This window comes from Limanda limanda, chromosome 3 (assembly GCF_963576545.1).
Source record: "Limanda limanda chromosome 3, fLimLim1.1, whole genome shotgun sequence".
Lineage (NCBI taxonomy): Eukaryota > Metazoa > Chordata > Actinopteri > Pleuronectiformes > Pleuronectidae > Limanda > Limanda limanda.
The window spans coordinates 21580483-21593148 of record NC_083638.1 but is presented as its reverse complement, the minus strand read 5'-3'; the positions used below and the strand labels follow the sequence as shown (position 1 = coordinate 21593148).

Genomic DNA, 12666 nt, shown 5'->3' with positions numbered 1-12666 from the left:
TGCAAGAAAATACCAGCAACCTGATAAATGATAAGGAAACACTCACACTACAGCGCTATTACTTTGGGAACAATGCATAATAATATTAGCATCAGTTCTGATGCCAAATGAGCTTCCACAACACAACACTACTGCCAAACTCTGTATCCGACTGCCTGGTTGTCACCAAGATTGATAAAAAACAAAAGCCCATAGCATAATTAACTTGATAATTGAGTGGGAAGAAATGTCAAGTGAACTAATCAGAACTTTTAGCTTAATGAACAAAGTCAAAATGGACCAGGATCAGGAGTGTTATCTTTTTTATTGCCTATTTTCTTCAAGCTTGTCAAAACCTAGTGGATACATTACCCACAATGCAACCCAACCCATTGTGTATCTGATGTTACCAGGGGCGATGATAACACTCCCCAACACGTTTAAACATATTTCTGCTTGAAGGCTTGGGAGTAGAGCTGCAACTAATGAAATTAATTAAAATGAATTGATCACTTGAAAATGTACAAGCAGCTATTTTTATAATAGATAAATTGTTTTAAATGGGTGTTGTCTGTGTATGTTGGCCCTGTGTAACCCGCCTTTCAGACAATGTCAGCTGGGATTGGCAAAGGAAAGCAGAATGGATAAACTGAGGGACAGATAGATAAATAGTTCAAGTTATTTTTCAGTTTCTCTTAATTTTATATAATTGTAAATTGAGCATATCTGGGCTTTTGACAGTTGCTTGATTAGATTAGATTAGATTAGATTTCTTTATTTATCCACACAACGGGGAAATTCACTTGTTACAGCAAAAAAGAGAAAAACAGAATTTAAATAACAGTGCCGAAGCAACAATAAAAAAGAAAGATCAAAATATATACACTACTAAACTACACATAATGAGAGTAAAAATATACAGAAAACAAAAACAAAAAACAACCTGCAAAACAGACACTGTGCAAAAGCAGGTACTGGGGAGAAAGTGGAGTGATGTAAGTGTTATTGTAATGAAAACAAAAGTATTATAAGTAATATTGCAACAGTAGTGACCATGATACAGAAAAAATAATTAAAAAGTAAGTGACCATAATATAAATAATACTACAAGATAGTATAAAGGAAAATATAAATATTGCAATGTAACCATTATAAGTGACCATGATATAAATATAGATGTAAAGTGTTGAATATTATTGTGCATAGTAGTGATCTGAGTAAAAAAATAAAAAATAAATAAGAAAAATAAAAATACAAATACAGCTATGGTGAGAGGTTGAGTGGAGATAAATAATAGACAGGGACTACAACATTATCAGGTGGTGCTGGTGTTGTAGAGCCTGACTGCAGCCGGGATGAAGGACCTGCGGAACCTCTCCTTCTTACACCGTGGGTGTAACAGTCTGCTGCTGAAGGAGCTGCTCAGGGACCCCACATTGTCATGTAGGGGGTGAGAGGTGTTGCCCATGATGGACGCCAGCTTGGCTAACATCCTTCTGTCCCCCACTTCCTCAATGGAGTCCAGAGGACAGTCCAGGACAGAGCTCGCTCTTCTTAAACAGAGCTCGCTCTTCTTGGATAAGACTAAGAATTTGATGACCTCAATTTCCTTTCAGGACTTGGAGAAAATGTGATTAACATTGTATTCATTTACCGTATGTATTTATTATGTTTTCAAAGTAAAACCAAAAAATACTTCCAGCCCTATATATGGTGTTTTTGTATACCTTAGCAAACTTAATATCCAAGCTACATCTTCTCCTTATGGATTAGTTCAATATCTTTGAGACTGAAGTAAAACTGCGTAAAATTTAACATCCACTGTCCCCTGAATGCCATCTCTCAATATTATCCATATGGTTAATGCTAAAATGGGAGCTCTGGCTTTAGATATACACCGTGCGGAGGAACAAACCAGATGGGGACTAATGAGGTCAAAAGCTGCAGCACACCAAATAAACAGCCGATCCCATTACAAACAGGCAGCAGGGTCGTACAAAGCCTTTTTCTCTCCTCTCTGTGCCTCCCTCGGGGCCGACAGGACATGGTGAGGGGAGAAAGCCTTGGGTCAACAGCATGACAACACTTTTACTAGCAGCCTGATTCATCATCCAAATATTATGGTATGAACTTCGAGCGGCCATTACAGTCGCCTGACTCTCTTCTCTGCCAACTGCCAGCTTTAATTACTTGCAGCTGAGTCCCGGGGTTTGGTGTGTATATCAGATACTTAACCCTCCTATTGTTACCACTCACTGTGTACAATAGACAAACCTGGGACATACTGAAACCAGCCCATGCCTCTTCATTCCCAAAGCCCTCCAGTCTCTTACAGCTCGCTTTAGAAGAGCAGGGTATGCTGGTTCCCAGAAAGGGAGCTTAAATCTGGGCTCAGCTAACTCATATAACTCACACTGAACCACACATATACACACACAGGATTCTAGTGTGGTTTTGCTGGTCCTCCAAACAAAATCTCAGACACACATGCATGCGTTCGCACGCAAACGTCCCCTTCACCACCGCCTCCACAAAAACACTTTCTCTGCCCCTGCATTTACACTTCAGCTCTTCAGTCTTCTCAGGGCTCCCTGACTGACTGCACATGCAGCAACATGTGCTCCAAGCACAGCCCTTCCAGTAAACAGATTGCCAACCGCACAGACAGAAAATATGTACTCTTCTCTCAGAGCAGTGGGTCTTGAATCACTGGCTGGCCTGTTCAAAGTGTTTCCACAGTTGCTTGACGTCTTTAAAAAGTAAAAAAAACTTATTTTGCTGCATATTTGTTTCCCCTTAAGCAGACAGAGAGCAATTTATTTACACGTGACAAAACACTGTCCCTTTCACATGGGAGAAAATAAAAAACAAAAAAATGACCAGCCCCATTAGCTGGGGAATATACCATCCTGACTCACACACACCACGTGATGTTTTGATTTTATCTTTGAAGTGCACTCAAGTTGTGCAGAACATCGAGTGAACCCTTCATTTTCAGTCCCGTCTGTGATCAGTGATATAGCAGATGAGACTCAACCCAAAACATTCACGCTTACAGACGCCATTATAACATGGTCTGTGTTGATCAGGTCTCCACCTGCTAATAATACATTTTCATACAAATCAACCTCCTTAGCAGTTTCACAAAGTTAGCTAAGTCCACTCACATTCAATGTAAACAGATGGACTAACACTAAACCAGATACATTTACAATCCAAGCGTCACGTCAGTAATCCTGCATAAAGTTAGAAACCTCAGGAGACAACAGAGACATTTTATCTCCTCAATGTACCTCATATTTTGTTTATATGGTTAAATAGCGCAGACTAAAGGTGAAAAAAGAAAGCACTCACCATGTGTATGGCAGGACTTACACTCCCATTCATTTCACTCACATTCCTGTTGCTTGCTCTTACTAGCCCTGGCACCTGGGGCGTGGCACTGGGTTTTTTGGCTGAGTGACTGATTTAACTCCCTTTCTGTCCCAATCCTCCACTCCAGCACCCTCCCTCCCTCCCGCTTGTCGCCTTGTTTACTGTGTGCCCAGACCCTTTTCTGTTCTTCAACTTGCCCAACAGGTTAGAGGTATTGTCGTTTGGAATCCTGTCAAGCAGAAATGAAGCAGTAGAATAAGCCCACTTCAATTGAAACATTTCACGAGGTGGATTTGTTGAAATGAGCGGAATACTACTCAGCAAAAAGCGATGGTGGAGGATGAGATTAGCTGCACCGTGTCAGAACATTTGGAGTTTAATCCAAGCATAAGAAGGAAAGAAAAACAGCGAAAGGGCCGGCACCTGCAGCAAACCATGTACAACAACCCTGAAATGTTTACAGCCAAGCCTACACGAAGGCTGCCAGGGACTCCATAGCAACACAGATCAGGAGACAAGTCTTTTAGCGTCTGCATCTCTTGTGAGACAATGTGGAGACAATGAGAGAAAAAGACGGCGTTATTTCCCCCTTTAAATGAAGAACTGACCATTAACAGTGCAGGATATTGCACGGACAATACTTACAGCACCATGGAAACAAATCTGAATATGTTAAATGTTACCACACTCATAAAATTATAATTCCCTTTTACAACATTAGTTCATCATTCATGATTCATTTACTTATAGTTAATGCATTTATTATTCCAAAAAAAAGTTAGTGTTTGATATTAAACAACTCTGGCTAATAATGATAAATAATCAGGTCACAAGTTATAAGTTCATTCATCAACACATTCATTAATGCAGCTGGCAGCAGGTTCAGCTGTAAAAACCAGAAGGATTCAACACAGTTCTCTATTAGAATGCTTCAACTGTTGCTAATTGTGTTCATACTAATATATGAATCTAAAATACCTCTGTCATTCCTGTAACCACACGATTTATTGATATGTCCTAGACTGATGAATGCATTTCATAATGATGAGTCATTCATTACTATAACATTATTTGGACGTAAGTATAGTTTTGTCTCTTAAATTAATCAAAATCTCACAAGTTATGTGTCATATTTAAATCATATTATCTAAGGTGAGCATTAAGAAGCAGATAATAAAGGCTGATGGCAGAAAAGTCATAGTCTAAATTATATACAGTGTTCAAAATCTTTTTCACTCCTAATGCAATAATATAGAAGTTACAGAGTAATATAATATCACCTCCTTGTAAAATTGAGGTAACAAAAGTATAATTTCCGATTGCAGAGCTCATCAGTAATGTCATTGTAATGTCATGATTGCATGACACATGATGAGTCAAATATGTTGAGAGACAAGGCTTACAGTGCTTATTGCACAATAGCAACCATTATGAAGGCAGGTATTATCACTGCACTTAACCTGGCATTGCATTCAGGAAGGAGCATGGCACCGTCACTCTACGGGACAAACGCTTCATCTGATGAGAAGTGCCACAACACATCAGATAAGATGTGTGGATATTCTGCTTGTGTGCTGCACCTGCCAAATTATCGAGATTACATTAATGCTAATGCTCATAGAAGCAGGATCATATGGTTTATTGCTGCAATACAAAGTGGAAAAAAAGTTAAAGTCAGTCAGGCTTTAGAACGGGATAATTGATTTGTTTGTGACACAGCAGTCTCAGAGTTTGTGGCATGTAGCTCTTTTCAGTCCCGCTAATCCTAAAGTGACCAGGAACGACCTCCAGGCTTCGGTTTACATGACTTGCTTTCAACAAACACCCACCACAATCCTGACTGGACAAAACAGACCACTGAGGCTGCAGTGAGGGCCAAACCACCCAGCTACAAGTCAGGTTTGAAAACAAAGTGGGTGGTTAGTCACATTTAATATAATAATATAATAATCCTCACAGAGTCAGCGTTATAGAGTGGGGTATTTGGGCCGGTATACAACGAGGACATTATCTACCTTTAACTCTGTGGACTCAAAAGATAAAAAAGACATTGAGTTTAACCAGAATGTGTGACTTCAGGGAGCAGAGGAACCCAAACTATTAACAGATGACAACACACACTGTCTCACACATGTACACTTATTATACAAATTGAAAAATTCTCTGGAATATGGACTAAACTCCTGCTCATACTTGCAGTGAAGTCAGACCTAACTGGTGACGAGAAGAGATGGCCAATTTTCCTGTGAATCACCACAAACGCACAGAAAGTTACAACCTATTACAGGCTAATAGATTGGTGTGCCAACAGTTCTCTCGTGGTCACAGGAAAACCGCGCTGAGGCAACAGGAAAAGCCTTTAGCAACACTGCCTGACGCTCGCCAGTGGTGAGACATCACCAAGCCGCCGTGTTACTAGTGTCTGAACCAGGAGAGGAATCATCAACACTGAATTTATGAGCTTACCAAAGTATGCAAAAGAGTGAATGGGTAGGTTATTAGTTTTCATTTCCATGTCACACCAACCATTTGACCCAACGAGAGATTAAAATGCCATATACATTATACCAAACAAAATAAATAAAAAATGAACGCAAATGTTCGAGTGAGTTATTGTGCTGTGCATAGAACCTCCCGCTGAGTTGGGCATGTGTGAAAGGCAAACCTGTGGGTGAAATCAATAGCCGATTCTCCTGATTTGACCCATGTCATGTCCATACTGAATTAACAAGCATGCAGTTTTAGTCTTTATGTGAAAATGTTTAGTTAAATATGCCAACAAATAGCAGAGGAAAGATGGATGCTGTAAAACACTTTATATTATATTACAGATAGAGCTAGTTCAAGGAATACTTCAACATTTGGGAAAATATGGTAATTAACTAAAGACTAAAGTAGATTCCTCTTGCACTTTCACGTCAGTTTTTAGTCATTCTAAATGGATTACTGCCATTTATATTTATTGGCTATTCTTTTCCCGTCTTCATACTAAGCTAAGCTAACAGTTGACAGTAGTTATTCACCATAGAGCATACTTTTTCTAAAATGTTTAACTGTTCCTTTAAAAAAAAATCTTCTGAGTGTGTGACCCAACATGAAAACTCAAATACTCTTTGTTTATACAATCACAGTGAATAAAAAAACAAAAAAAGTTAGCTTGTGGCGTCACAGTTTTGAACCTTGCGGACTTGCTTCTGATGGAAGCTGCTGATAATAAACAGATAAAAGGGCTGAAACTGTGTCAGCGCTTGGAAGTTATGTTTGAGTCTTGAGGCGTCAGAGATTCACACTAGAACAATTGAGAGTAAGAATGTATGACTGTACACCTAATGGCAAAATTGAGAAAACTGAGAAGCCATTTCATAACAATCACTGTCCTAAACAAAAAGTTAACAGTAGGTCTCGTCAGGCCTTTAGCACTTATTCATACTGTACAAACTTTCTGCCCTCGTTTCTAAGACTTGCCTTTTCCAGATTTATGGCAATGTGTTCCTAAGACTGAGCCTGCACCTCAAGGTATTAATTACTTAGGTTTGGTTTGAAGTCTAATCAAGCAAAACCACAGCGAACTTAGAAAAACACTGATCAAGATTCAGCGAACACAACCACCATGAAACCAAATAAAGTTGCTCTGGTGTTTCTCTTAAATAAAGTCATATTTCTATTGCAGCAGGCCGTGGTTTGCGATAACAGAAGAACACTGTCACTTCAGCTTTACTCAGCAAATTAAAGAAAAACTCCATCTTTGCCAAACTTAGACATGAAGAAGATACAAGAGGGAGACCAAACATGACAAAATAATACTGACATGATACATAATAATGCAATTTTCACTGAGAAAATGACTTAAGTTCATCAAATCCGACGAATATCTAAAATTATTTATAATCATCCATGAACTTAAGTATCTGTCCTTCAAGAAAAATGTGATTTAGATATATTCCAAAAAAGTAGAGGTAAAAAGAAAGACTGTGAATAACCTGTGCGAATACAATTAGGGCAAGAAATGCAATATGACTATGGAAACCAGAACAAAAATAGGACAAAGGACAAGGCTGGAATAATTTGCATAAAATGCATGTAAAGTTACTCAGTTGAAACCAAGTTCACCCTGACTTGTCATGCTTCAACACACTAAAATGTAGGTCGGGGCTAGATGTTAACGTGACCTTTGTTTTTTTAATGAAACTATAAAAGGACGAAAAGGTTAAAATGTCCATAATGCATTCAGGAGGTAAGTCATTAGCTCCTAGATATTTTAAGGGTTTCATGAAAAACAAGCATTATACGGTTAACTGGCTCTAGAGCCTTTATAGTTACCATTTTTTAGGAACCCCTAGCTTATTGAGCCTAATGTAACAATCCTGTAAGAAATCCTACCTAGGTCTGGACTGCATGCAAAAAAAGTTATAAAAATGTTCATTTAAAAATGAACGGACCAGACCCAAACCACTCCTTATCCTTACATTGTCAAAACCTAGCACAAGGACATGTGACATATGTTGGCAGAGTTTTCCCTTGTTCTTTTGTCCTAGGTCCGGTTTTATTGAAAAAAAACTCATACAAGGGAAGAACACAATTTTATGTCACATCATATTCAAATTATTGTGATGTTATGTTTCAGTCTTGTGGTGAGAACTGGTGCAGTCTACGTATTGATTTCAGCCATTATCGTCCTGGATTTGTCACTGCTGTCACAACGTCATTTTTAAAACCCCAGTGGGGGTGCAAATTTGTTAAATTGACTGATGGCGTATAAATTAGTTTTAAGATGCTTATTGTCTGTACAGATAAAGGTTTTGTTTGTGGGTACAATAAACAGTTGGTTTGTCGTCCCTTCAATGCCAGCTCACCACCCTAAACTAAATAGTATCACACTGACAAAAGTTATTATCTCAAGGAACAGACAAAGGCGTTACTTCTTCTTTCAACACTCAGAATTCCTCTGCTACATTTAGTTTTCTCGTGGCCTTGGCCCTACCAAACATCACACTTGGCGTCCAAACCCACAAGTGTGAATTAAGTCAAGTAAGCAAAGAAAACACTAACAATGACAGGATGCAGGAGGAAATCTGCCTGTCCAGTCCTGCTGTTCTGTCCCGCCATGCCAGTCTGCCAAGGAAGTAGAAAATGACTCAGAATAAAGGACTTAAAACACAGGATATTGAGATACCCCAACCTGAGACTGAAGGATGGATTCTTTGTCTACGTTATGCCAAAGGAATTCAGCGTTTCTGAAGGTCATAAACTACTCCTCTGTATCAGCCTCTATAAGGAAACTTTGTGATGTGACAGGCTGTGTTAAATGCAAATTAGCTAGCTTCATAGCAAGGAAGTTGGTTACGTTTGTAACGTGCAACAGAAGCAAAAATAAAATTTAAAAAAACAGAAAGAATTCAAATATCTCAGGATGAAAAAGAGGAGCCATACGTGCAAAAGACGCCGAAGAAGATGTCAACTTGGAAAGACAACGAGATTTAAAAGTTTTTGGTAAAATAAGCGCAGTTGCTGGTGTTGATTTCCTGTCTCATGCATACTGAGCCACACCTCACCCGAAAGCGGCAGACATTTTCCTCTTGTTATGAAAGCACAAATCTCCTGCTGCGGTCTTCATATGCGAAAGGCAAAGTCCGGAGAAAGACCGGACCCACTTGAGTGAGGGAGCAGGGTTTTGGGACTCAAATGGAAAAGCGAAACAGACGTGTAGAGGTTTCTACAATTACAAAATTTTGGATCTACCCCAAAACAAACTAGGGTAAAAACTTCCCAAACCCTTTGTTCAAAAACTTGATCTGGAAAAATGTTAGAACAACACTAGCAGCAGCCAGATGTATCACTTACTAAGATGAGTCAAAGAGAAGAAATACACGGGGGCGTCTGGTGGTGACAATTGCAATGTCTGCAATTCAATTAAAATATTTCAAGATCACTGTATTTAAGATATCACTTCCAACAACAAATTCACTCCATGATGAGGCTGGAAAAAAAAAGACAACATGGCAGGATGATAGATGAGCTAATTACAAACGACAACAGCAATAACAGCAAAATTCATTACCAACACATCACCAACAAAATGCAGCCAATTTGTCAGGTCTGATAGCAGAAGGGGAAGGATGGTGAGAGAGCGGACACTCAGCAGTGGACAGACATTTAAGGTCGACCCGTTGCAATTTAAAGCTTATTTTAGTATTTCATAATCAAGCAATACACTTTCACAACATTCAGCCTTCTAAAAGAACAAAGACTTGAATCAACAGCGCTCTGGCACAGTCTCAACTATAACTAAATATGATAAGCTGCACAGGGGGAGGGTTTATTGTAAGGCTGCTATATTGGATTACATGGATCTGGTGCTATGGTTTGAGGTGTCAGCGTACATATAAAACTCCACACTGTAAAATAAACACAGGCTTTCTTGTCTTACAGTTGGTCTATGCAAATTCTTTGTATCATTTGTGGTCTAACTTTATTGTAAACATTTATTATAAATTGCACAAAACAAACCTTGCTCGTACATCAACCTTCTTAAATCAATAGATCATGGTTTAGGTACTAGTTCCGAGCTGTTGCTTCTAATTCACAGATGGTAAACTCACTTCATATTTCATTTCTCAGTTCAGAATCATCTTGCCCTGTAGGGACACACGAGGAGCAGATGTGAGATCTCACAGGTGCTTTCGGCTTTTCACAGACGAGTGTGAGAAATCCTCCACAAGATGACTGGAAACCAAATCATTAGGAATCTCTTCATCTTTTTGTTAAACAAGCGAGAGGGTGTGTACTAATTGATATCTTTCCATTTTGGCCGATGAGGACAACATTTTCTACAGTTTCATCCACACAAATCCTACGCTGAACTTAACTTATCTTTATAGACGAGATACACAAACACGGAGAGGCAGAAATTCAGCTTGACACAACAGAGCAAAATACTGCTGCAAGCATTGACTGGAAGCTACAGTATATTGCTCCATTTCGTACACACCACTGTAGTTTTATCTAAGTGATACCCTGCTCCACATTCATTTACCTAGAAAATATGTGTACCTAACCCATAGGCCAAGGAAAGAACACTCCTTTTCTCACAAAAACAGCAAGTCAACACAACATAAATGTAAAATTTTTTAGGTTTGACAAGTTTGATGACGTCATTGCTGATCATGAAAGCTGTAGAAGTACATTAAATAGTACATGATCCCAAACTGTCAGACCTGACAAAATCAAAAACATACTATACTGTCACACAATATACTGTATAGTAGTAGCAATATCATGAAACTGGCATTTGAACTATCACCAAAGTAAATATCAAGACACAACAAAATACTCATTTAAAATAATATTGTAAAGCTATCGATTACTCATATCTTTTGTCAGACATATCATCAATATTTCTTTGACAGAATTTGACCAGTTTTTACACTGATCCCAAAATTGCTGACAACAGCTTTTGTGTGCAGGGCAAAAATATTTACTAAGGAGAGTGTGATTTGTTTTTAACAAATTTTAATTTTAAAATCCAAGTAATTGCTCAAGACTTTATCAAACACACACACAGCCATGCACACACGGCGTGTATGTCTTTAACAGGTTAAACCACTCAAACATTGATTTGATGTGGCCAAAACAAAGTCACAAGTGTGCAGTAAATACCAGAGGAGGTGACATTTGACCTTACCCTGATTAGAGTTTTACTCGAGTTTGGTTTGCATTAATGATTAATTAAAGGGATAAAAAGATGATAAGGAAAGAGAGTCACACCGCGTTCAGGGATGTGAGTGATCTCCATTGACTGGATCATTTGTTTTATTGGATGCACGGAATGAGTTTAGTAAAGGTTAACAGTTAACTTCTACTGTGAACATACTGTGCAGTAACAGAAGTCTGTATCTACCAACAGCAACCAGTCTTTGTGTGTAACTCATTAATTAAACTTAATAAAAAAGATCTCCTTGCAAGAACTTCCAAGGCCATTCGACACTAAGAACGCCAATTCAGTCAAAATACAGGTCCAACTCCTGAGTTCTTCAGAAGTACGTTGTAGTGAAAAAAAACAAAATTTGAGCAGTGATGGCCTTTAGTGAACCTTTAAGAAACCTCTAATGAATTTGGAACTATTGTCTACATGGAGATTCACAGTGCTCATTTTCACAGAGCTCATATTAATGTTGCATCCAGAGTTGGCTGGCTGTGCATGCGAGTTTTAACACATTATAGCTTGGGGGAAAATAATAGTTACTCACATGATGATGTCAAAAGATGAAATAAGGAGATAAACATAGACCAACATATTTTCAAGCACAGTTATACAGTTGCTTCGTTTGTGAAACCTATAAAACTAACGGAGCAGACGCACGTTAGCTAAACTAGTCTGAAATATGCAGAACAGGTTGGGGTCCATGTTAAACAGATGACAACAAGGTAAAGACTGATTTGGATGACAACAAAATACTATCTCTATTATGACAAAGTTACATGAATGTTTAAAAAGAGTAATAGCAGATACAGTTTTAGCTTAATTTTGTGTTAAAATACTGACTTGCATCCACCTACCTATTTCTTTATGACAGAGAAGACCCCTAACCCAATGCAACAAATGATTCATGAACAAAAAATACACTTTATCAGATGTTTTTTCTGTCTGGTATTTTGTCTTTCACCATCAGAGCGAGAACAAGCTTTCAAGGCACTCAAGTATTTTTGAGCACATGCCGCTGAGTTTGCTTAACACGGCAGTCAATATTAATACAGTGCTATTTAAGCCCAGGTTTACACACGGAGCAGCCAGAGGGTTAATGATTGACCAGGCTTTGGCGGGTGTCAATAAAAACATTTTTTTTTTTAAAACTGTGTTAGTACAATTGTTAACCAGGTTTGATGGAACTTATGGGAAAAAGCCATAACATTCTTCACCTTTGAAGTAAAGCTGATGGGAAGAAGTTGGATGACATCAATGAACCCGCAGTTCTTTATCAACCACATAAAGTTACATTCCTATCCTGAGAGCTATTGTTACTGTGTGTGGTTTTTCCTTGGTATTCCCTGAACTACTCATACGCTATAAACACGAGTTCCTTAAAATGTTTGAATCACACAGTGTTACTGACAATCCAATCCAATATATTGAAATAATGAAATTCAACAGAGCTGCACACACATACCCCTCTCTTTCTTGTGTCCATACGAGAGAATACGTTCCTTTTGATCCAGGCTGAGCCTATCACTTGTCAATGCTGAGGAATTGAAGATTTCCACCATGAGGACAATACTATAGGATGGGGGGGGGGGCTTGTCGTCGAAAAGGTGGAA

The 12666-nt window shown here is 38.6% G+C and overlaps 1 protein-coding gene across 2 annotated transcripts in view; it reads right to left on the bottom strand.

The window, feature by feature from the left end:
- The window catches only part of nfat5b (nuclear factor of activated T cells 5b), a 32755-nt gene that overhangs the window by 18088 nt on the left and 2001 nt on the right, over positions 1-12666 (bottom strand). The gene's annotated exons all lie outside the window — the stretch shown is intronic.